Below are 25,636 nucleotides of genomic sequence, written 5' to 3'. Positions count from 1 at the left end.
AAAATGATCCCGAAAAGTCCCGAAATGACCCCGTCGGGATCCCGGACGATTCTCGAAAACTATCAAGGAAGATGCCGAAAAGGTCCCCTAATAGTCCGAAATGACCCTGACGGAATCCCCGAAGGATCCCGGAAGCTATCCAGAAATGATGCCAAAGTGGTTCCCAAATGACACCCAAATAGACCCGAAGCGACCCCGACCGGATCCCGGACGGATCCCGAAAACCATGTAGAAATGATGCCGGAAGGTATCTCAAATGATCCCGTATTAGTCGAGAAAAAGTCCCAAAATGACCCCGACGGGATCCCGGACGATTCGCGAAAATCATCCAAAAATGATTCCGGAAGGGTCCCACATCATCCCGAGATAGTCCCGAAAAAGCACCGAAAATACCCTAACGGGATCCCGAAAACAATCCAGAAATGACCGGAAGTATCCCCAAATGATCCCGAAATAGTCCCGAAATGACCCTGACGGGATCCCGAAAGTCTTCCAGAAATGATACCGGAAGGATCCCCAGATGTTCCCGAAAAATTCCGGAAATAACTCCTACGGGATCCCGGACGCATCCCGAAAATCATTGGAAATTATATCGGAAGGGTCCCAAAATGATCCCGAAATATTCCCGAAAAACTCCGAAAATAACCCCGACGGGATCCCGGGCGTATCCTGAAAACCGTACAGAAATGATCCCGGAAGAATCCCAAAATGATTCCGAAATTGTCCCGAAAAAGTCCCGAAATGACTCCGACGGCATCCTGGACGGATACCGAAAACCATGCAGAAATGATCCCGGAAGGGTCTCGATATGACGGGACTACAAATAAGGTGAAGGTAATTAACAATAAAAGCATGTTAACAAGGCAGGAGGCGCGTTGAAGCGAATGAAGGGTTACAAACAAACATACAGGTAAAGCTAATAACAATTGAAGGAGGGGGTTGGCGGGAGGAGAAGGAGAGCACCACTGATCGTTTTTCCAAAATTTTTTAAATCTCGATCTGTATGAGCCACATACCAAAAATTATTGATTTTTGGAGACAATTTTTCTTAAAGTTTATTTTACCGGTGCACCCAAGATAATTTTGCATACAAATCGACAATTATATGCACCCACAACACCCACAGGCACTTGTACATCTTTTTGCTCAAGCCAAAAACCCACCCTCAACAAAGTAAGTGCATGACCATATGTAACTACATAATAGAAGGAAGACACAAAAGCAGATCATCTGCTACATATTTGCACACATTTACTTTGTCAATAGATCAAGTGCATTGGAACCGCAAAAAAAAGGTATTGTTGGTACACCACTGTTTACCGGCAAATATATTTTACACACTTCTATATATATACATACGTATATACCCATATAACTTGTACTCAGAAGCGCTGAGACAACTAAATATAACAAAAACCCAGCACACATTAGGCGGGTCTCAACAAAAAAAAATAGGGGTATTGTGAACACCCATTTATATACCCACATTGTTTGTACTCAGAAGCACTGAGACAAGAACCTATAAAGAACCAAGCTTACATTAGGCTGGTTTCAAAAACAAAATTTTTTTTTGCCCAATAAACACTTGAGGAAAATTGTTTTAATTTCACAGCTTAATAAAAGCTCCCATTTTTTGATATTGTAAATTAATTTATAATGCCAAAATCAACGAACGAAAACCAAAAGTTTACCACTGCAGACCAATGCCTGCAGGAATTCATATATAACGGTAAACAATTAGAGGTTTACTGCTAAAGATGGTCACCCTCCCAAGCTACCGATTTATCAGAGTGTATGCTTAAGGTCAAATTAGAAGACCTAGATAAAATATGGGCAAAGGTGATAGAGTCCCATCGAGAAGTAAGTTTCTGCGATAATTATACAGATATTAGCGGCTCGGTTGAGCAAAAATTCTCTAAATGCATGGAAACTTACCAAACATGCAAATCTGAAATTATGGAAGCCTTACAAACTTTCAACACTGCTAGCACCAACCAGCACCAAATACCCGCCCACCCAATAATTGGTTCAAACTCAAGTGGTTGTTATTTGAAAGTACCAGCATATGACACCGAAGTCTTACATGTTGGATACGAAGACTGGTCATACTTCAGAGATATGTTCACGGCAGTCCATAAAACCACCCTAAATTATCACCCGCTCAAAAATTATACCACCTACGCCTGAAATCGAAAGGTCCAGCAGGACTTATTGTAAAATAATACCCACTGAGGGATGATTATTTCGCGCTTGCCTGGGAAGCGCTCAGTTCTAGGTACGAAAATAAAAGGGTAATCGTCGACAACCAACTGAAGAAGCTGTTCAACCTGCCAAAATATTCGCGGAAAACGGAGAACAAATCCAAAAGATGCAGACCACGATCAACAATTGCATGTCCATCCTTAATACCCAAGGAATCCCGACAACGGACTGGGACCCTATCCTCGTTTACCTCTGCTCATCCAAGCTGCCAAGTGAAAGCCTTTCACTATTGGAACAATCCCTCAGCTCCCGAAAAGAACTCCCACTTTGGGATGATATGAATAAATTTATTACCAGCAGTTATGAGGTAGTAGAGAGATTAAGTACCTATAGACGAGGCAAGGCGAAACCCCAATTTTCGAGTTTTACACCACGAATGGTGAATCAAAACTCGACCAAATTTAATAACTATAGAACCCATGCATTTAACACGGAGTTCAATAAAACGGCTTCGTGTAGATAATTAAAACAATACCACGCAGTTAAGTCTTGCGTTAGGTTTAGAAATTTATCGGTATCAGACCGAATCAAATTTGTGAGAGAAAATATTTACTGCGAAAACTGTTTATCAACATCACACCCCAAGAGCGAATATAAAATTAGTTTCACTTGCGTATATTGCCAAAAGCGTCATCATTCGTTACCACATTTGCAGCCCAAACCCCAACAATCACAACCAAATCCCAGAGCTCAAAATGCCCAATCCGGCACCCCTAGGAGAACGGACGACGAGCGACCTTCAACATCAATAGCCGCCGCAAGAGCCACCTCCTCCCAACAATCTCAGGACAAAAATCCTGTTTCTACACTCTTTTCGAGTAATTATGGAACCACCCTACTACCAACAGCAGTAGTGTCAGTATACTATGCTGGAAAATTACATAAAATTCGTGCCCTAATAGACCAAGGTTCACAAAAAACTTTTGTATCGTCGCGTATACAAAAGCTTCTTGGTCTACGCACAAAAGAGTCTCTCCACCAGATATCAGGAATGGGTGGAACGGTTGTGAAAAATGCCGATAAAGTCTGCCAGATATCATTCTCTTCAGCAGACTTGACCCAAGTGATAGACGCCGAAACTTAGTTCTTGCCCACAGTCAGAGTTTCAAGCATCGACCTCGAAGAACTGTCGCGATTACCTTTATCCGATCCACAGTATTCCATACCATCGAAAATTGATGTGGTAATCGACGATATAACCCCGCAAATCCTCACGAAAGGGCTCCAACGGAATGTGAGTGGAACATTATTTGCCCAAAACACCATATTCGGATGGATATTAAGCGGCCCTGTAGCTGAAAAGGTATCAGCGTTCAGCACTCATGTCACGGAATGCACCGACGACCCCCTCAATCGACTTTTGGGACAATTTTGGGAACAGGAAGAAGTTCACCAGCCCCAACAACGATCAACTGATGACGAATACTGTGAAGCCCTCTACCGTACGACCACAATTCGCGAATAATATGAACGCTACAGAGTTAAACTGCCGTTCAAGACGGAATTTCCAGCAAATTTGGCACTCGGTCATTCACGACCCGCAGCACAACAGCAGTACATTATAATGGCGCCTAAGTTCAATCTCACCACAGCAAACATTCACTAGCTGATGTAGCGCACGGGCGAACGTAACATAGAGGTAGATATTTTTTGAACTAGAAAAAGACCAGACACTTTTGAGAGCGATCATATACTGAGCTCATTAATTATACATACACGTTTCGGTGCGTTTATTCTAAACTCAAATATTCATAAGTTTTATTAAAACATATAAGTTATGATAAAGTGTAACTAGACACATATATAAAAAAGGTGACCACAAGTAACCTGCAGTGTTTTAATTATACGGCACAACTTTAACAAGGAGTTGGATGGTAAAGTATAGCCAGTCAATATAATTGGAAATCTGCAAATCATCTCTATATACCACCTGGCGTGACATGGCAACCGTGACCGTGAACATTTTTGCGACTGATACACGCGGCGTACAAAATTGCGGATTTGCCAAAATCACCTTTAGCAAGACAAAAAATTCGAAAAGTCCACTGTGAGGTCTACAATATCTAGTGCACGCAACATTTTATGCAATTTATAATTATTAAAATTTCTGAAATATCCCTTTCCTCGCCAAAGTGCCCATAATCCATAATTTGGCCAACACTGCCATCAGTTTCTATACGTTCCGACATCAAACTTATAGCTGCTAAACTTTTGGATTCATTCGAGCGTTGCCACCAATTGGATACATACCTATTGTTTACGCCCTCCTTTTTGCTCAACCTACGCCGCACATGCATTTCCAACCACTTAAAATTTGCATTAATGTCTACTTCGCACATACATACATATATGTACATACCTACGATTCTAACGTCTCATCATCGCTGTCGTTGTCGTTGCTTGCATTTAGCTAATTTCTTCGCTTTATGCTCAAAACTCACTGTCCATCTACTACCGTCGTCGCCTTAGTCGCTGCAGCATTCATATTTTTGGGTTGTTGGATATACATATAATTTTACATACACACTTAACAACACGCCAACACGCATAGTTTTTGGTCTCTTCGCACTTATTATTTTGTTTACCTGTTTCAAGAAATCTTTACGATATTCTCTACGGTAATTGTCAATGTAATACAACAGGGCTTTTCCATGGAATATTCCTACATATTTTTTCTGCTAGCATTGAATTCGTTTTTAGCTTTTAAAGCTGCAGACATAATTTGTGCGTTATCGGTAACCGTATCGTTAACCTTATAACAGCTGATTCGACCAACCTTATGGGAATCAATGCAATCGATTATTGGTGCCGCTAAGGTCGTAACCGTATCGTAGCCAACCAATTGGTTTTTGGTTATCCGCCGTAACGATATACAGCTGATTACGTTAGGGATGCGACTACAGCGATACGACAAACGGCACCAATGACTCCGTTTTATGATTATTAACTTTGTAACCGTCAAGGAGTGAACTCGAATAAAGGGCAAAATTTTAATTGAAATTTTTCGGGTTAATTTTCTTTATTTGAAGAAACCTTCCCAAGTTTTGTTGAAGTCAGATGTTGTAGAAAATGCTCTTCAACTGCAATTCATCCACAGGTCCTTCGAGCCGGATCACTCCGGCTCGCATCATTAATAAGATTCATCAATGAAAATGTCACAGGCCAACGAAGATCAATCATTTGATGCTAATGCCGAATTGATATCAGTAGCATCAAATGCCAACAACATACACGTAAAGGAGCTTCAGCGAGAACAACTATGTCGCCGAGTGTCCGAATTGCGTGGAAATGCGCAGAAATTCAACACTTTGACGTATTCACAGATCGAATCTAAACTTGCGCTTTTGGAGCATAATTTTACCACATTTGAAATACTACAATCGGAGTTGGAGCATCTTGATGAGTTTCAGTTTGAGCTAGATCACCGATTAACTTTCGAAGAGTCGTTTTATGAAGTAAAAAGCATCATAATTGATAGTATAGCTGCACTTCGCCGGTATGATAGGTTTAGTAACACTATAGTCCTTACACCGAATTCTTCATCTTCGTCATCGCAACCAGCATCGCACAGATTACCTAAGCTACAGCTAACGAAATTTAGTGGAAAACACACAAAAGTCAAGTGTAACATGTTCAAGGTCATAGTACACAACAACACAGGACTTGATGACGTCAAGAAGTTCCAATACCTACGCTCTTGCTTAAGTGACAGTGCATTTCACTTATTACAGTCGCTGGAAGTTACACATGACAATTATCAACGGGCTGTAGAGCTACTTGTTCACTGCTACGATAATAAGCGGTATATTTTTCAAGCGCACTTGCAAGCAATCTTCGACAACGGAGCTATCAGTCACCCGACAGTTGCCTCTTTACGAGAATTCATCGACTCCATAAATGCTCAGCTTCGTGCCATGCAGTCATTGGCAACGCGCCCCCAAATCGCCGATGGTATTTTACTGCACCTCATCGTTGCCAAATTGGACCATGAAACACAGTTGAAATGGGAGGAAGTATCAGTCAAATGAGATAGTGTTATAACCAATGCCTTTCAACTTCCATCATGGGTTGATCTGGTCTCGTTCATCGAGCGCCGCTGCCAAACAATCAACATGGTAAGGGCCAGCAACAACGTATCAAATAAAAACAGCTAATATAAATTACCAGCGCGTCCATCAAAGGCTGGCTCAGTCTTGGTCACCACATCGAATAACAATAAATGTCCACTGTGCGATGAAGTGGCCACACATAGTGCCTTTAAGTGTAGTTAATTTGCCGCTATGGAACCATTGCAGAGGTATGACCTCGCTAAGAAAAAGAATCATTGTTTGAATTGCCTGAGTAAAAACCACCTGTCTAGCAAGTGTCCATCAACCAATCGTTGCCAACATTGCAAGGTGGGTCATCATAACCTGCTTCACCATATGAAGAGCATTGATGTAATCCTTGCTACAGCTGTAGTACAACTTCACAATAATAGAGGTAGTTCAATTACGGCTCGAGCGCTGCTCGACTCGGCATCTCAGCTTAATTTCATATCAGAACGCATCGCCAATATGCTGAAATTATCTCGAACCAAATTGCTATGAAAATCAGCGGAATAGGCGCACTACGAATTAAGGCAAGATACGTGGCTCTTATTTGACTTAAATCTAAGTACACTGGATTTACGGCACTAGTGGAAGCCGTCATCATGCCATTGATTTCTTCGTTTCAATCACGATACCTGTTAAAGATGTTAGATTCAACTACATGTATTGCTGTTAAATAAAAGAATACGATGTAACTTTATTACTATACTCCAATACTTTATTTTACTTGCACTAAGAGCATGTGTGTTACGCAATATAGATAAGCACAAGCCGAGCAAAATCAAAATCAAAAACATCATTATACTGATGGATAACTACGAATGACAAGAGAATAATATAAATCAAATTAATGTTAGAGTTGCCATCTTGCCATTGGTCGTGCTTAATTCTTAACATTTCCGCCCAATGTGGACGAAATAGGAGGGACATCCTGTATCCGCCCACCATGTGTACCGGTATTGTCAGTAGTGTCAGCTTCAATTGGGAGTAAAACGAGATTGGAGAGGGCTCGTTTTATCAATGACGATTTAGTACGTATTGTTGCCACGCGGACATTTCCATCATTTCCAGTATGTACGTTTTCAATTCGGCCTAAGAGCCATTGTGTAGGTGGTGCGCGTTCGTCGCGAATCAATACAAGATCCCCAATTTTTAAATATTATCTAGTTTTCTGCCATTTGGTGCGGACCTGGAGGTCATGTAGATACTCCGCGCTCCACCGCTTCCAAAAATCTTGCTGCATCTGTTGGAGCTGTTTACATTTAATCACACGGTTGGTTTTTACATCCAGAAGATTTGGCTCATAAGTGGCTGCTAATGGACCACCAACCAAAAAGTTTCCCGGGGTCAACGCTAAAAGATCTGAAGGGTCATCGGTCATTGCAGATATCGGTCTAGAGTTTAGAGCGGCTTCAATTTGCTTTAGGACGGTGTAAAGCTCTTCAAATGTTAGCATTATGTCACCTATAACCCGAAGAAGATGGTGTTTCATGCTCGTTATGCCCGCTTCCCAAATGCCACCAAAATTTGGGGATCCTGGGGGTATAAGATGCTATGATACATTGTTCAGAGTCACCGAATGAGCCCCTGCCTCAAGCTGAGCGCGAAAGGCTACAAAATCTTCCTTGAGGACTGTGTTAGCACCGACAAATGTTGTTGCGCAGTCACTATAGATATCGGAGCTATATATGCGCGTTGAGAGAAAAACCGTCGGAGCCCGCTAAGAATGCGTCTGTAGACATATCACTAACTAATTCAAGGTGTATAGCACGCGTGCTTAGGCATACGAAAAGCGCCACGTACTCTTTGGAGCTGAGATTGCCGCGTACCTTAGTAGCTCGTATTTTAAAAGGTCCTCCATAATCAAGTCCACAGTGCAGGAGAGGATGTGCTGGGTTACACCGACTTGAGGTCAAGTACCCCATTATCTGGTTGAGGTTGGTATATCATGCATAGTTGTTTGGGTGCCCCCAAGGAATGTAGCTTCGTGCGCTTGTGCAATAAGTAAATTGCTAGGTTGGCTATCTTTAGGCAAGATAATGGGAAAGCGTTCAAAGTTAGTCAAATTAACATTTTTCAGTCTACCATTTAAGCGTAGGAGACCATCATCATCTAGCATAGGGTTGAGCTTTAACAGCTTACTTTCCGCATTGATTCCTTGACCCTGCTGAAGACTGGATATTTCATTAGTAAAATGTTTATTCTGAATATACCTTATCCAAAATCTCAAGGCCTTAGCTCGTTCTGTCGCAGTACAATATTTTGTGTTCTCATGAGACCACTTCAGGGTGGCATGTATAAAACGCTGACACCAAGCAATGACAGCTACAAGTATTTGAATACTCGAGTACTTTTTAAGGATCCAATCGTCGGACTGATGGGCCGCCAGCAAAGATGTGATGCAAGCATTGTCGTCACCGCTCACTTTGGAGGTTGCTAGCTCAACAACTATGTTCGTAGGCCAATATCTTTCGTATTTCTGCAGCCATGTGGGGCCCACCCACCATGTGGCAAGGCTTTCCAGTTGCGAAGGGAAAGCGCCGCGGGAGGAAACGTCGGCAGGATTGCAGTTCGTGGGCACATAACGCCACTTGTCGATGTCAGTTAGCTCTTGATTCTTTGTTATCCTATTAGCAATTTATTGTTTATGCTGTCCGGGGTTGGAACGGATCCAACTAAGTGCTGTTTTCGAATCGCACCAACACCATGTACTTTTAGATTTAAGCGGTAATGTTGACATGATTTTGGTGAGTAAGATACTTGCTAGCACTGCTCCGTTCAACTCCAAACATGGTATGGTTCGTTTTTTTAATAGCGCTACCTTTGTTTTAGCCATAAGAATTGACACTTTTATTTCACCACTAATTTGCCTTATCCGCAGACACGCGACCGCTGCGAAAGCTGCTGTTGATGCGTCGCAGAATACGTGAAGCTGAACCTCTTCTGGAGTTTCCATCGTGAAGAGCCATCTAGGTACTTTAACAATTTCTATCAGCGGCATTTCGTGGCGGAATTTTATCCACTGACTTTGGTGAGGTTCGAGTATTGGAGCATCCCAGATACATCCTGTGCGCCAAAGATCTTGGCTCATACGCTTCCCTGTAATAATTACTGGCGACAGCAAGCAAGCATGATCATAGATCCTTGCGTCGTCGGAAAGCTGCTGTCGTTTAGTGATTGCTGAGGAAACTGACCTTACATTTACTTTGTAGCCAATAAAGTCTTCATGGCAGGACCAAAATACCCCCAGCGCCTTTGTGTCTTTGTCTAAGCTCAGATCGCAAGTTTGGTTGGGACTAATTTTTTGTATTTTTTGAAGAAATTCGTTAGAATTTGAATTCCATTTACGTAGTGTTAACCTGCCGCGCTGCAGTAAAGACTGTAGTTGTTGTTGTAGTTCAATGGTCTTCCCGACAGTGTCAGCCCCGCATAAACAGTCATCCACGTAGAAGCAGTCTTTTAAAGTAGCTGCGGCTTCAGGAAATTCCGCGCCCTCATCCTTAGCCAAGGTATGAAGAACTTTTATGGTTAGGAACGGTGAGCAGTTGAGCCCGTAGGTGACTGTAATCACACGATATAAACAAGGCCGACCTCGTTCATCTTTCCAAAACATTCGTTGCATGTCTGCGTCTTCGCGATCAACCAAAATTTGTCTAAAACATTTCTCAATGTCTGCCATGAACGCAACTTTGTACCACCTCCACTTTCAGATCGTTTTGGAGCTTCGGCCCAACAAACAAGCAATCATTGAGCGAGACGCCGAGTTTCGTTTTACGTGAAGCATTAAATACCGTTCTTAGTTTTGTGGTTGAACTTGAGTCTTTGTATACACCGTGGTGTGGAATATAACATACAAGCTGTGGTTCACTGGCCTCCTTAATTGGTTCCATATGGCCGAGCTTAAGATACTCGGACATGAACTCGTCGTAAAGCGTTTTGAGATAATCATAATTGTGAGGGCGAATGTTTTGATGATTGTAAAGCTTTAAAGCGTCATATTTAGTGTCTGCAAGCACAAGCAGATCAGCTGATGGTTTAAATGGGTAGCGTACAATGTAGTGGCTAGATCCGGTCCGGCGTACTGTACGTTCGAAAAATTCTTCACAATAAATTTCATCAAGGGTTAGCTTCGATGACGATTCAATGTCTTCGCATGCATTAAAAGCGAAAGAGACTTAATTAACTCGTTAAGCACAGCTGCCGCCGTTGCACAAAAGCTTGTGCGCAATGGAGCCCTAGATTGAGAACAGCGTCCGTGTATGACCCAACCTAAGTGAGTATTCTGCGCCACTGGGAAGCTAGGAGACGACTGTTTCAATTCTTTATGAAGCAACTGCCCATAAGTATCCGCTCCCAAGATAACATCTACTGGTCCAGGCTCAAGGAAGTTGAGATCGGCAAGGTTCAGATCGAAAAGATTAGAAAAAAGGTTAGGATCTAAGGGAGTGTTGGAAGTTGCTGACTTAAACGCGGTAAAATTAGCGCCGTACATCTAATATAGAAATCTGGTTCTTGGATTGAACAAACATTAAATTCGACGAACCCTGGAGAGATCACAGCGTTCTTGCATCCAATTCCAGTTACTGGGACCTGCACGTGTCGTCGATGAAGGTGCAGTCGCTGTGCTGCATATTCCGTTATAAATGACGCTTGCGACCCGCTATCCAAAAGGGCTCTAAGGTAAAGACTATGCCCATTATCTGAGCATGCATTAATCTGAGCTGTAGCGAGCACTATATGGCTCAGTGTTGTTGTAGGTGTAGGGTTTTCATCACAGGTGCGGACATGGTGAGTACTAATGCCGGAGGTATTTAGACCGTGATGTAGCATGGTGTGGTGTTTTTGGTTGCATTTTTGGCAAGTATAAGCCGATATGCATTCGCTGTACCCGTGGCCACTCTTTAGGCAGTTCTGTCAAACTTTACTTTTTTGAACGAAGTTGAGCTTATGAGCTGCTGAAAGTTTGGGGAATTCGGGACAAAACATAAGTATGTGCTTACCTGGACAGATACCGCATCGACCGACGCAGCTAAAGTGACTGCGGACTGGTAATGCTGATGTTATTTTAGTTCCGGTGTCCTTTTTTTTTGACTTCGGAGAAACCCCCATCGATTCAAGACCTTGGACGCGACTCTCTAAAAACTTAACTAGCTCCGCATACGTTGGAATGTGATTTGGTGATTCAAGTGAAATTTCCCAATCTCTGACAGTGTTAGGATCAAGTTTTTCGGTCACCAAAAATACGAGCCAGTCATCCCATTTTGAGGTTGGACATTTCAAATGCTCAAGTGCCCTAACCGCTTCAGAAACGTTGTTTAATATTTTACATATGAATGCAGCAGATTCAGCTAGTGAACAAGGCAGATTGACTATTTCTTTTAAATAAATTTTTACGAGTCGTCTTTTGCTGTCATATCGTTGGCATAGCCATCCCATGCAATATTAAAATTACTTTCAATTACAGATATATTTTTCATCAGGGATTCTGCTTCGCCGCATGTACTGCTCTTGAGATAATGCAGACGCTGTACATCGGACAACGATTTATCACCAATTACAATAGCAGTGAACATATCTTTATATTGCAACCAATCCTGAAGCGTGCCATCGAATTTGGGTACTTCAATTTTCGGCAAAATTGATATTCACCCACTGCTTCGCAATAAGCCACTTCGATTGAGATGAAATGACTGTTGGCTCACACATTTTCCAGCTGCGCTTCATATTTTGCAGTTGCTTCGATATTACGAACTTCTTCATATGTCGCATTATGTTTTTCCCAGTAATCTTCCAACAAACTCCTCCTCGCAACGAAGTAACATTTTGTCTGCTTTGTCTTGGATACCTTATTGGTATTAATAGAAACATTTTGGATGTACTTAGCAAGGGCTTCTTCTTTTTTAAGCGCCATGTCTTATGCAAGGTTATGTATAATCTTGATGTTGGAGAATTATGCTGTGTGTAAAGTGTGTACACCGTATTCCCCGCAAGGGATGCCAAATTAATGTTAAAGATGTTATCTTCAACTACGTTTATCGCTGTTAAATAAAAGAATACGATGTAGCTTTATTACTATACTCCAATATTTTATTTCACTTTCACTTAGAGCATGTGTGTTACGCAATATAGATAAGCAGAAGCCGAGAAAAATCAAAATCAAAAATAACATTATACTGACGGATAACTACGAATGACAAGAGAATAAAGCAAATTAATGTTAGAGTTGCCATCTTGCCAGTGGTTGTGCTTAATTCTTAACAATACCCTATAGAGATTGTCAACTTGTATCAACTTAGCCGACGAAACATTTCATATACCTGGTGTCATTGATTTGCTTCTTTGCGCCGACATTTTCATCGACAATCTCTCTGTGGGGCAAATAAAACTGCAGAAAAACTTACCCACTCTGCAAAAGACGCAACTGTGTTGGATAGTGGCTGGAGCCCACACTACGTCTTCTTCGCTCTCATTATTTAGGAGACAATTTACATGGAGTTATACAATTTATAGATTGTGCACCAGAGGGGGAGAGGAGGAGGGGGGCAGAGGGTGTCACTGCTCACTTTGTAAGCCCTCGACTTATTTAGTTTAGTTTGTTTCTTCTTTATTTAGGTTTTTTTTTTTTGCTATTTAAAAATACAAAACTTTTCAGGTACAATTTACTAGATAGTAATTTGCTTATTAGGAATTGTGAGCTAAAATATTGCTCTAACGTCATCTATTGGTAATTTATTAAATAGTTGTAGGCCTTTATACGTTAAAATATTTTGTGCCTTATTAGACTTATAAAAGTTAATTCTAAAATCATTTTTGTTCCTTAAAGTGTAGGGTTGCACATCCCCAACATACACAATTTGGCTTGTTAAATACTTTGGTAGCAGATTTTACTTCATTTTAAATACAAAATGTAGAACATTCATGATAGTTCCTTGGTTTATGTTAAGCCATTTCAGGGTATCGCGCATGTGTGAGGTTGGTGTCAATCTATTACAAAGAAGAATACACCGCATTCCCTTATTCTGCAATTTTTGTAGTCTGCTTTTCATTTGGTTGGATCCCAGGAACAGTATAGTTGAGCAATATTCAAAATTTGGCTTTATCATGACTTTATATATCTTTAGAGCACTATCTACAGAAACTTGTTTGCGTATTCTCTGGAAAAATCCAATTTTTTTAATGCAAACATAATCTATATGCTTGTCGAAATTAAATTTTTCATCGATTATAATGCCTAAATACTTAATTTCATCAACTTTGTCGATTATTTCACAATTAACTGTAATGTTTTCTTTTGACTCGCCATTGATTATCATTGCCTTTGTTTTATTCACATTAAGCTTTAATTTGTTCATTTCCAGATATTTAAATATATTTTTCAGATTATCATTCAGCCGCGCAATACATTCCTGACTAGAACTTCCGGTCATATATAGTAATGTATCATCTGCAAATTGACAAATTTGTACACCATCCTGGAATATATTTTTCATATCGTTTATGTATATTAAAAATAGTAGCGCCCCAAGCACTGCGCCTTGAGGTACGCCCAACATTATTCTTGCTGGATCTGATACACTTTCCGATACTTTAGCGCACTGACATCTGTTACTTAAGTAGCTTTGAAACCACCGGTATTCGGCTCCCTTAATTCCGTACTGCCTCATTTTTTCTAACGAAATTCCTCTATCAAGTGTTTTAAATGCTCGCTTTAAATCCAAGAAAACAGCCACTATATATTTACCGTTGTCCATTTCTGACTTCCAGTGTGAAATTACTAGATTTATTGCCGACTCACAGCTATGACGTTGTCGGAATCCCGATTGCTTTTCCGATATTAGCCGATTATTCTCCATTTAGCCTTCTAATTGTTTATGTACCACTTTTTCAAGTATTTTATTTTCGGTCATTAACATATTAATGGGACGAAACTCTTCAGCATTTGACGTGTTTTTAACATTTTCTACTGGTACCACCATTGAAGTTTTCCATTTGACCAATATTAGTGAAGGTCAGTATACGTAAAGTTATAATGTGTAAAAATTGTTAAAAAGTAATTATTCGAAGGGGTCGTGGACCCCCTCCCCCTTTCCATGTTCGAAAAAAAATTTCGCCAGTAGACTATTGTCTCTGTCCCAAATTTCATCAAAATCCGTGTAGCCGTTCTGGCGTGATTCAGTCACAAAAACGAAAAAATACAATAATTAAATTATAACTGTTCCTAGGGGCGGGGACTTTCCCCCTTTTCAAAAAAATATAGCTAGTAGATCCTTCTGGACTATTGGCTATATGTGTGCCAAATTTCATCCAAATCTGTTCAGCGGTTCTTGCGTGATTGAGTCACAAAGACAAACGTCTGGACAAATATTCAAACATCCAAACATCTAAACATCCAAACAAAGAATTAAAAGAACTAAATGAGTTGATAACCTTATAAATAAAAAAAATGTAACTGTAAGGCACGATAACTTCCGAAGAGAGGCCGAGCTTCTCTTCCAATTTGCGTCGTGCTCCTCTTGCTTTTCCCTATAAATTGGCCGGACGGGACCTACATGTTTTATGCCGACCCCGAGCGGCATCTGCAAGGCAGATGAGTTTTCACTGAGAGCTTTTCATGGCAGAAATACACTCAGAGCGCTTGCCATAGACTTCCGAGGGGCGACTTTGCTTAGAAAAATGTCCTTATAATTGAAAAACCTTATTGCTAAAATTTTGATATTGCTTTGCTAGGGGTTTGAACCCAGGGCGTACGGTGTGGTAGGCGGAGCACGATACCATCACACCACGGTAGCCATCACACCTGATAGGATCTCCAAATTATCCCGAAATTATCCAGAAAAACCTACGAAAAGGAACCTGACGCTATAGCGGACGGATCTGAAAAACCATCCAGAAATGCCACGGAATGGTCTCCAAAAGTTCCCGAAATAGTCCCAAAAAACCCGAAGTGGCAACGACACGATGCTAGACTTATCCAGAGAACCACAAAGAAATGATGCCTGAAGAGTACCAAAATTATCCCTAAATAGTTCCGAAATGACCTTGACGGGCTAGCGGACGGTTCTCAAAAACCATCCAGAAATTATCAAGGAGTGGCCCTAAATTATTCCGCCATAGTCCAGAAAAATTTCCGAGGGGATCCACGACGGGTCGCGAAAACCATACAGAAATGATTCCGGAAGGGTCCCAAAACGATCCCGGATTAGTCCCGAAATGACCACGACGGGATCTCGAACGGATCACGAAAACCATCCAGAATTGATGCCGAAATAGTCTCGATATGACCTTGACGGGATCCCGAATGTATTCCTAGATGACCCTGACGGAATCCCGGACAGATCCCGAAATCTATCCAGAAATTATCTTGGAAGGGCGTCAAAATGATCCCGAAATAGTCTCGGAAAAGTCCAGAAATTACCCCCACGGTATCCCGGACAGATCCCGAAAACTATCCAGAAATAATCTCGGAAGGCTCCCAGAATTATCCCGAAAAAGTAACAAAAAAATCCCGAAATTACTCCAACGGCATCCATCGGACGAATCCAGAAATGATCTCGGAAGAGTTCCCAAATGATCCCAAAATGGTCCCGAAATGACCCTGATGGATCCGACAAACCATCAAGAAATGGTGCCGGAAAGGTCCTCAAATGATCCTCTAATATTCCCGAAATGACCCTGATGGGATCCCACACTGATCTCGAAAACCATTCAGAAATGATGCCGAAAGGCTCCTGAAATGATCCCGTATTAGTCTCGAAATGACCCCGCCGGGATTCCTGTCGGATCCCGAATACCATCCAGAAATTATGCCGGAAGGGACCCCAAATGATCCAGAAAAAAGTCACGAAATGACCCCGACGGGATCCCGAAAACCATACAGAAATGATGCCAGAAAATAACCCAAATGATCCCGAAATAGTCCTGAAAAATTCCCGAAATGACCCCGATGGGATCCCGGATGGTTCCCGAAAACCATCCAGAAATGATGCCGGAAGGGTCCCCAAATTTTCCCGTACCAGTCGAGACAAAGTCCGGAAATAACCACGACGGTATCCCGTCGGATCCTGAAAACCATCTAGGAATGATGCTGGAAGGTACCCCAAATGATCCCGAAATAGTCCCGAAATGACCCCGATGGGATCCCGGACGGAGCCCGAAATAGTCCCGAAGAAGTCCCGAAATTACCCTGATGGGATCTCGAATGGATTCCTAAATGACCCTGACGCGATCCCGGAGATATCCCGAAATCCATCCAGAAATGATCTTGGAAGCGCCCCAAAATTACCCTGACAGGATCCCGGATGAATCCTGAAAACCATCCTTAAATGATCCCAAAAAAGACCCGAAAAGACCCTGGCGGGATCCCGGACGGATCCCGACAACTATCCAGAAATGATGCCGGAAAGATCTTCAAATTATCCCCAAGTAGTGCCGAAATGACCCTGATGGGATCCCGAAAAGCATCCAGAAATGATGCCGGGTGGGGGGTGCGGTTAAATTCTGGTATAATGCGTTTGCGGGTAAAAAGCACCATCTCAGTTTTTTCACTGCTGATGCTGAGTCGGCATTCCCTAGACCAAGTGTTTGTTAGATTAAGAGCATTTTGCAAGAGTTCGCCAAGCACCGGAAGGTGTTTGCCAGTAACTATCAAGGCTATGTCACCGGCATATGCAATGACTTGGCATCCGGTGGGCTGTAGTATAGATAACATAGCGTTTAGTTGCCCAGCTCAGAGATAATGCTTTTCTTCTTTAGAAGGAACTCGACGAATTCCACCCCTAGTGAAAGTAGATATTTGTGACCGCCGCTGGGAGAACGTTGTTGAGGGCTCCTTCTATGTCGAGAAAGATACCCAGCGTGAATTCTTTAAAGGCAAGTCCCTTCTCTACCTTAGTAGTGATAGCATGTAGAGCTGTCTCTAGGGATTTGCCCTTAGAGTAGGCGTGTTGGTTGTTGGAGATTAGAGCTTGATTTGCCGATCGTCTAATATAGGCGTCCAGCAATCGCTCTAGAACTTTTAGGAGGAACGAGGTCAGACTAACTGGTCTGAAATCCTTAGGACTCTTGCACGATATCCTGCCTCCTTTGGGTATGAAGAAACCTTTGCCTTGGTCCATTCCGTGGAGATATAGACCAGGTTGAGGCAAGCCCTGTAGATTTTAGCTAGCAGCTTATAAGATCGCTTGAAGTTTGTAATTCAGCGGGAAATATTCCATCCATTCCCGGAGATTTGAAGGGTTTAAAGGACTTGATAGTCCAGATAACTCCTTTTTCGCTTACAATATGGTTCAGGGTCGAAACGGCTCTGGGTTAGATTGCGTGTTTGAGAGGTGTGGTTGAGAGGTGCAGCCTGGAAAGTGAGTGCTGACCAGGGTTTCTAGAAACTCCGTACTAGAAGTGGCCCATTCTCCATTCGCTGTGCGAATTCAGCTGGGAGGTATGGGGTTTTTGGAGAGGATCTTTCGTAGGCGATTGGCCTCTGAGACTTCTTCGTTGGCATTGGTGAAATTCTTCCAGGAGTCCCTTTTGGCCTTCTGGATTGACTTCTTAAAAGATTTTAAGGCGTCCTTATAATGGGACTAAATTCCAGTGCACTGGTTAAAAAGTTGTCTGCTATTTTTCCTCTGTTCGGGGATTTCTTGGTTCCATCAATAGGGTTTCTTTTTCCCCCTTACCTTAATCTCCGGGAAGGCTACTGTGAAGGCAGCGTTGCAAGATTTGGTGATAAGATCTACTGCTTCTTCTATTTTTGACGATGAGTCTAGCTCACCGAGAGAAGCCAATGTTGTGTCTAAAAGAGGCGCTTCATCAGTTCTTAGCGGTAGGCTCGACCTAGTTTTAGGAGAGTAGAGGATAGGACTTTTTTATAAAGGGTCCAGTCCGTACGTCTCCTATTCCTGTAAGCCACCCTAGGCGGTGTTCGCAAAAGCAGAGTAAAACTGATATACATATGATCAGAGTAGGAGTTTTCGTTGGAAACTCTCAAATTTTTCACAAGGTCAGAGAATAGCCCCGAAAATTGAGTAATATCTAGAACCTCCTTCCGGTTTGAGGTGATAAAAGTTGGTTTGTCTCCAGAGTTGCATATACTTAGCTTGTAGTTAATAATAAAATCAAAAAGAGACTCACCCCTTGTGTTAATGCCGGTAGAGCCCCAAGCAGTGTGATGTGCATTGGCATCGGCCCCGTTTATTATCGGGAACCCTTTACTGTGGGCCTCCCGTACCGCTTTGCAGAGCCGGTCCTGCACAGAAGTTGGGCGATCGTGCGCAAGATAGGCGGACATCAGCCAGAGTGTTCGATCCTGTAGCTCGGGGCTAATGCAGGTAAAGTCCTTGTCGCTAAAAAGAGATAGTAGAATAAATACTAGAGTTGTCTTTATTAGAATGCAAGATCTTATTCTACCTGTCGCGGGCGGTGTCACCTGCTGGCAGTCATTAGAAGAGAGCCCACAGACCTTGCTGCCAACGACCCAAGGGTCCTGGACTAGAACGACGTCCTCATATGTTGTGCTGAGGCGTAAGATTAGGGCAGCGGAGGTTGCCTTAGAGTGGTGCAAGTTTATTTGCAGTACCTGCGCGCCCGTTAAAGGACGGTTGCAGCATCGAGGTCCATCCTCTGCTGATCCGCATCGTCGGATGCCTGCTCTACGATAGTATCGTCAAATTCGGTATCCGACGGATCGGATTCCAGCAGAAGCTGCTCGTCCATGCCAGCAAAGAACTGGCCCGCAAACTCACATACCGAAAGTGTATCGCTCTCGGCATCCGGAGTGCTGCGTGCTAGTTCGATATCAGCCCCATGTCCACTCAAGGTGTTGCATGGGTCCCCGAGATTCGTTGTGGCGGTTGCGGGTTCGCTCGAGGCGGTATCCCCAATCATCAGATCTTCCGGCGCGGTGGCGGTTCCTCCCTCAGGGCCAGAGGCAGCAGATCCACTCAAGGTGTTTCCGTCTAACTCCTCGCCCTGAGGTACAGGCTCACCCTCGTCCGGTGCTTCTGCTTTCGTACTATCCCTTCGAATCTTCAACGTGATTGAGTAGAAGCCGTAGCTTAAAACTCCACCACATTCGTCAAGCCAAAGGAGTGAAGCCTCGTTTATGATGAAACCAACATAACGCTGCTTCGCCTTGTCTCGCCGACCCGGACTATCCTCCATTCGCTCGAAGGTAGCCCCTGATTCGGCTCCGCGATGGTATCCAGGATCTCGCCAGGATCCGCTATGCCGTCTGGGACCCAGGCCGACGCTCTCGATCTGTTCGGAATTTCTTCCAAACCGACCGCATCCAAGCTGTCCCCAGGCCACAGCTGTCCTAGCGAAGCTATGGTGAGTTTGTAGAGCTTGCACGAGCGCTCGCCGGCGCAGGAAACGAGCTTGACCCTACCCTGGTACCAGCCGGCAGCCATAATCTTCCTGGTACAGACCAGAGATATTTTCTGCTCTGCCGTGAACTTGTTCCTGAGAGAGATGCCCAGTCTCTCAACGATTTTGGCGGCGTTGCGAATGTTCCGCTGGTTGCGGACCGAAATAGGTGTCGCATTTGCCTTGGAACCCTCAAGGGGTTCAGCCGGCTTGCGAGGTAGCTTTGCAGCGGTGGAGGCAGTACTTTTGTCCGTGGAGGATTTAGTGCTATTACCAGCCACCTGCTGAAAAGAGGTGCCCGGTACGGTCGTGGGACGGACTTCCTGTGCTTGCTCAGTCGGACCCTGCTTTCCCTATTTGGGGCTAGCTTTGCCGGCTGCCGCGGGATTGGACTTGCCCTCAAGGGGTTTAGTTCTTCCGCTAGCTTGCACAGGTGGCCGAAGAATATTTTGGTGCCATGAAGGCCTGGTCGGCGCCGTCTGTGCGGTTCCCGACGGATTGGGTACTTTTTTAACGCCTAGTCCAAGGGCTGCATCTTTACCCGTGCAGAGATCCGAGGCTTGGTTTTTTCTTTCTTCATAATTTCTGGTTCGTCGGCTGCCTACGAAGGTGAGACCGTTCGGCAGCCTGAAAAACAAAGGGATAGGGGAAACAATGCGGTAGACTGCGGTAGAACCCCATAAAGCAGCAAGTCGCCGTTGCTCCCGGAGGTGGACCGGTATCGGGGAGGCTCCGGAAGAATAAAGAGCAGAGAAACGCATAACACCCTGGATTAGGGGTGGACCACCGTTTCAAATGGGCGCGGTACGGTTGCCACCCTGAGGCCACGTTGAAAACCCATTTCCATATGCCTGAGCTGTTAAGGAACTGGGGCACAAATGGAAATGATTCCTAAACTCAACTAGCACTCCCCTGGAAGGGGAAATTGTTGTTCATATTACCAGCCGGCACCCTCTAGGAGGTTCAGCCCAAGGATTTTTGCCATTGTTTTTCTGGATCCTTCCTTTATCCCTGCTGGGTCAACTCGGGACTTTTTCGGGATTATATAGGGATCATTTTGGGGTCCTTCCGGGATAATTTCTGTATAGTTTTCGGGATCCGTCCGGTATCCCGTCGGTGTTATTTTGGGACATTTTCGGTACTATTCCGGGATCATTTCGAGACTATTTCGCGATTATTTGGGGGCCCTTCCGGCATCGATTCTGGATGGGTTTCGGGATCCGTCCGGAATCCCGTCGGGGTATTTTCGGGATCATTTGCGTACCTTTGAGAGATAAATTTTTGATGGTTTCCGGGATCATTACGGGACTTTTTCGGGGTCATTTTGGGTCCCTTCCGGCATCATTTCTGGATGGTTTTCGGGATCCGCCCGGGATGCCGTCGGGGCCATTTCGGGGCTATTTCGGGATCATTTTGGATATCTTCCGGCATCATTTCTGAATGGTTTTCGGGGTCCGTCCGGGATACCGTCGCGGTATTTTTGGGATCATTTGCGTATCTTTGAGAGTTAAATTCTAGATGGTTTCCGGGATCATTACGGGACTTTTTCGGGGTCATTTTGGGTCCCTTCCATCATCATTTCTGGATGGTTTTCGGGATCCGTCCGGGATCCCTTCGGGGTTATTTCGGGACTATTTCGGAATCATTTGGGGTGCCTTCCGGCATCATTTCTAGATGACTTTTCTCGGCTAATACAGGAACATTTGGGGACCCTTTCACTCACTACCAAATAACACTAAAAATGAACGCAATACCAGGCGCTTTAAATTGTCTTTATTTGAATTTTGCAAAATGTACATAATACTTTTTCTTAATTTTTTTTGAATCAGATTCATTCTTTTATTTTTCTTTTTACTATACTAGGCAAAGACCTTTTTGAGCATACATACAAATATACATGCATAGAATAGTTGATAGTGTTTTGATTGAATTAGTTTTCATAATCTATTTATTTAACATAATGTATATTAAAAATAAATTTAGAAATTAAAAATATTGTATTGTTGGTAAATATCCGAATGTTGATGTACGTTAAGAGACAATAGTCTCACATGTACAAATTTATTAATAAACTTGAAACTTTGAACTTTCGGCTTCATTTCTGGAGGGTTTTCGGGATCCCATCAGGGCCATTTCGGGACTATTAAGGGATCATTTGAGGACCTTTCCGGCATCATTTCTGGATAGTTTTCCGGGTCCGTCCGTTATCCCGACGGGGTAATTTCGGGACTAATTCGGGATCATTTGGGATACATACTGGCATCATTTCTGAATGGTTTTCGGGATCCGTCCGGGATTCCGTCGGGGTCATTTCGGGACTTTATCTCGACTAATATGGGACCATTTGGGGACCCTTTCGGCATCATTTCTGGTTGGTTTTCGGGATCCGTCCGGGATCCCGTCGGGGTCATTTCGGGACTTTTTCGGGATCATTTGGGATGCCTTCCGGCATCTTTTATAGATGGTTTTTGGGACCCTTCCGTTGTAATTTCTGTATAGTTTTCGAGATCCGTCCGGGATCCCGTCGGGGTTATTTTGGGACATTTTCGGGACTATGATGCGATCATTTGGGGACTCTTCCGGCATCATTTCTGGATGGGTTTCGGGATCATTTGCGTACCTTTGAGAGATAAATTCTTAATGGTTTCCGGGAACATTACGGGACTTTTTCGGGATCATTTTGGGTCCCTTCCGTCATCGTTTCTGGATGGTTTTCGGCATCCGTCCGGGATCCCGTCGGGGTCATTTCGGGACTTTTTCTCAACTAATACGGGATCATTTGAGGACCCTTTCAATCACTACCAAATAACATTAAAAATGAACGCAATACCAGGCGCTTTAAATTGGCTTTATTTGGATTTCTGCAAAATATGCATATGTACATAATACTTTTTAACACGCTTTTATTAGCTTGGCCTGTATGTAACGGAATTTTTGAGCTTAATATTCACTGGTTTCTAGAAGTCTGATTAATTTGAAACTTTGCAAACGTATCAAGGACCGATGAAAATGCATTAATGTGGTGGTGTGGTGACATAAGGTCAACGGCCATAAGGTCAGTTGGCCTTATTATCACTGTGAATGGCCATAAGTTTGATTGCAACTTTGCACATGTATCAAGGCTCGATGACAATGCATTAATGTGATGGTGCGGTAACATAAGGTCAACGGCCATAAAGTCAACTGGCGTTATTACTACTTTGAATGGCCATAAGTTTGATTGAAACTTTGCACACGTATCAAGACTCGAAGACAATGCATTAATGTGATGGTGTGGTGACATAAGGTCAACGGCCATAAGGTAAATTGGCCTTATTATCACTTTGAATGGCCATAAGTTTGATTGAAACTTTGCACACGTATTAAGGCTCGATGACAATGCATTAATGTGATGGTGCGGTAATATAAGGTCAACGGCCATAAGGTCAACTGGCGTTATTACCACTTTGAATGGACATACATTTGATTGAAACTTTGCACACGTATCAGAGATCGATGACGATGCATTAATGTGATGGTGTGGTGACATAAGGTCAACGGCCATAAGGTTAATTGGCCTTATTACCACTTTGAATGGCCATAAGTTTGATTGAAATTTTGCACACGTATCAAGGCTCAATGACAATGTAATAATGTGATGGTGGGGTGTCATAAGGTTAACGGACATAAGGTCAATTGAACTTATGACCACCCCAAATGGACAGATTTGAAACATTTCACATAATGCGAAGAACGCATTCCTTATTAATGATAGAAGGGGATGCATGGCACATCTACGAAAGAGCATACTGGAGCCCTTTTTAACACGCTTTTATTAGCTTGGCCTGTATCTATCTATATATCTATGTATCCATGTATATATATATAACGGAATGTGGAGTGGAGCCGAGAGCCCCGGTAATGCAGAGCTCCGAACTCCGTTGCACCTTTTGAAGCATTTTAAGATAGGTAACTTTAGCCAATGCAGGCCACCAAAACAAGGCACAATAAAGAAGAATCGGGCGCACAATGGCTGTGTAAATCTAGTAGGTCACCTTAGGGAGAATCCCCAGGAGGTGCCAATTGTCCTCTTGCAGGTGAACAGCTCTGCTGCTGCCTTCTTGGATCGCTCCACTATATGGTCACTCCATAATAGCTTCCTATCCAGAATGACTCCCAAATACTTTACTTGATCGCTAAACGCTAAGAAAGTACCCCCCAATTTTTGGCGGTGTAAGATTTGGTACTTTGTACCTCCTCGTGAAGAGGACAAGCTCGGTTTTATCCGGGTTGACTTCCAAACCTGTGGCGGGTTGTACTCCTGGAGCAGCTCCAGGATGTCAGCTGGGTTCGTTGGCGTCACTGGAATCCAGGATCTAGCCCTTGCTCGTGAGGGGATATCACGCGCCTCTACTACCTTGAGGCGCGCGCCCGGATATACCATCCCTATCAGCGTGACGGCGGCCCTATAGAGGTTTACCGACCTGGCGTCGTCACAGGCAATTAGCTTGACATTGCCCTGGAACCACCCTCCATCGGCGTAAGATGGCGATGGACCAGAGTTGTCTTTCTTAATCTTAACGGCCGCCGTAGCGAGCGCGGCCTCGATCCACTTCCACTGTTGTTTCGGGATCCTGCTATCTTCGCTGCTCTCGTCTATAATGCCAATGATCTGCCGACCCTTGGCAATTTCGGCGAAAGACCGCGTCCAGCCCCCCCGCGTTTTGGTCCTTTTCGGTGCCGTGGGGTTGGATTCATCCATGAACCGCTGGCGTTTCGAGGTTTCATCACTCTCGACCAAAACTTTTAAAATTACTTGAACTAAAAAATTAAAAATAAATAATAGTTTATAAAAACTAAAAAAACACTCTTTTATAGCTAACCGAACTAAAAAATAAAAAATTATTTTCAATTAAAAAGAGTTTATATAACAGTAGCAGAAGGTCACACAATCATTTATAGTTAATCACCTCAAAATAAAATTATAATAAAATTTATGCTAGTAACAGAATAATTTAATTCACAGTAAAAAGCGAGGGGTGCTTGATATTAAATGTTACAATCATTCTATTGGCAACTATCTGAGAGGAAAGATATGAAATGTAGTCAAATGGACCCCACGCTTTTTACTGTGAATTAAATTATTCTGTTAATAACTTAAATTTTATTATAATTTTATTTTGAGGTGATTAACTATAAATGATTGTTTGACCTTCTGCTACTGTTATATAAACTCTTTTTAATTGAAAATTATTTTCTATTTTTTATTTCGGTTAGCTATAAAAGCGCTTTTTTTAGTTTTATTAAACTATTATTTATTCTTAATTTTTTTTTAATCAGATTCCGTCTTTTATTTTTCTTTTTACTAACTAGTCAAAGAGCTTTTTGAGCATACATACAAATATACATGCATAGAATAGTTGATAGTGTTTTGATTGAATTAGTTTTCATAATCTATTTATTTAACATAATGTATATTAAAAATATTGGTCCCGTCCGGCCAATTTGTAGGAAAATAAAGAGGAGCACGACGCAAATTGGAAGAGAAGCTCGGCCTTAGATTTCTTCGGAGGTTATCGCGCCTTACATTTATTTATTTTTATATTAAAAATAAATTTAGAAATTAAAAATATTGTATTTTTGGTAAATATCCGAATGTAGATGTACGTTAAGAGACAATAGTCTCACATGTACAAATTTATTAATAAACTTCGAACTTTGAACTTTCGGCATCATTTCTGGATGGTGTTTGGGATCTGTCCGGGATCCCGTCAGCGTAATTTTGGGACAATTTTCTCGACAATTACGGGATAATTTGAGGTACCTTCCGGCATCAGTTCTAGATGGTTTTCGGGATCTGTCCGGGATCCCGTCGGGGTCATTTCGGAACTTTTTCTCGACTAATACGGGATCGTCTGCGGACCCTTTCGGCATCATTTCTGGAT

General features: G+C 42.8%; 2 protein-coding genes across 10 annotated transcripts in view; one reads left to right on the top strand and one right to left on the bottom strand.

Annotated features, from left to right (window-relative positions):
• LOC137237037 (striatin-3-like) overlaps nucleotides 1–25,636 on the bottom strand; it is a 636,631-nt gene that overhangs the window by 330,090 nt on the left and 280,905 nt on the right. Inside the window, exon 5 of one of the 6 annotated variants that reach the window (XM_067760184.1) lies at nucleotides 18,676–18,691. The exons of the other annotated variants lie outside the window; for them this stretch is intronic. The gene's annotated coding sequence lies outside the window, so the exon portion shown is untranslated. Of the gene's footprint in view, nucleotides 1–18,675; nucleotides 18,692–25,636 lie in introns of those variants that run through there. 6 annotated transcript variants of the gene reach the window in all.
• Nucleotides 1–25,636, top strand: part of Cad86C (Cadherin 86C) — a 2,678,031-nt gene that overhangs the window by 2,529,476 nt on the left and 122,919 nt on the right. The gene's annotated exons all lie outside the window — the stretch shown is intronic.

The sequence above is a fragment of the Eurosta solidaginis genome, chromosome 1 (genome assembly GCF_040869045.1).
Source record: "Eurosta solidaginis isolate ZX-2024a chromosome 1, ASM4086904v1, whole genome shotgun sequence".
NCBI lineage: Eukaryota > Metazoa > Arthropoda > Insecta > Diptera > Tephritidae > Eurosta > Eurosta solidaginis.
The sequence above is the reverse complement of the archived record's forward strand: the minus strand, read 5'-3'. Positions and strand labels throughout refer to the sequence as shown.